Below are 761 nucleotides of genomic sequence, written 5' to 3'. Positions count from 1 at the left end.
GGCGGTAAAGTCTGGCGAGGTTGGCGGGGTCCCTCCGGCGAGGCGCGGGCGCGGGAGGCTGCGGGCGGAGGCGCGACGCGATCGGGCCCGGGGCGGGCTGGTGAATAACTGACAGACACCTGGCGCATCGAATCCGGGGCATTACAACACTCCTCCATTAACAAGAGATCTCGTCCCGAGATCTTAGGACCGAGACGGAAGGGAAAAAGGGAATGAGGTGAAACAAGAACTCAAGATAATAAGCAAAGAATCAAGAGCACTCGAGAAGAAGAGAGGGACGGCGAGAATGACGAGAATCGAAAGCTCACAGAATCAGAAAGACTATGAAACCACTCTTGTTAGAACGAGATAAGAAACAAATAAGACTAAAAAGATTTAGGCAACACTACGACTGACAATGGAAGAAATAGAACATGAACTTCACAAGATGGAATGACACTTGACGAGATGATCAATGCAATGCCTCCGGAAGAATTGAAAGGATGGAATGAAAAGAACTTAGAAGGAAGGATTGAATGGAGTTGTTGAGAAAAACAACACCGAAAGAATAAGCTTGTTATGGTCTTATAGGTAACATCTCAAAATTATGAGGTGATCTCCGGCCACAAATTGAAATGATTGGATAGCTGAGAAGAACGAAGAAATGGAAAACTCCACTTGAAAAAAATACGGAGAATTAATTGCACTTCAAAAAATCAAGAAGGAAAGATACTAGAACTCCTTGAACAAGAATCTTGATGAACCCTTGAAGAATGAATTAA

The sequence above is a fragment of the Triticum dicoccoides genome, chromosome 2B, assembly GCF_002162155.2.
Source record: "Triticum dicoccoides isolate Atlit2015 ecotype Zavitan chromosome 2B, WEW_v2.0, whole genome shotgun sequence".
NCBI lineage: Eukaryota > Viridiplantae > Streptophyta > Magnoliopsida > Poales > Poaceae > Triticum > Triticum dicoccoides.
The sequence above is the reverse complement of the archived record's forward strand: the minus strand, read 5'-3'. Positions refer to the sequence as shown.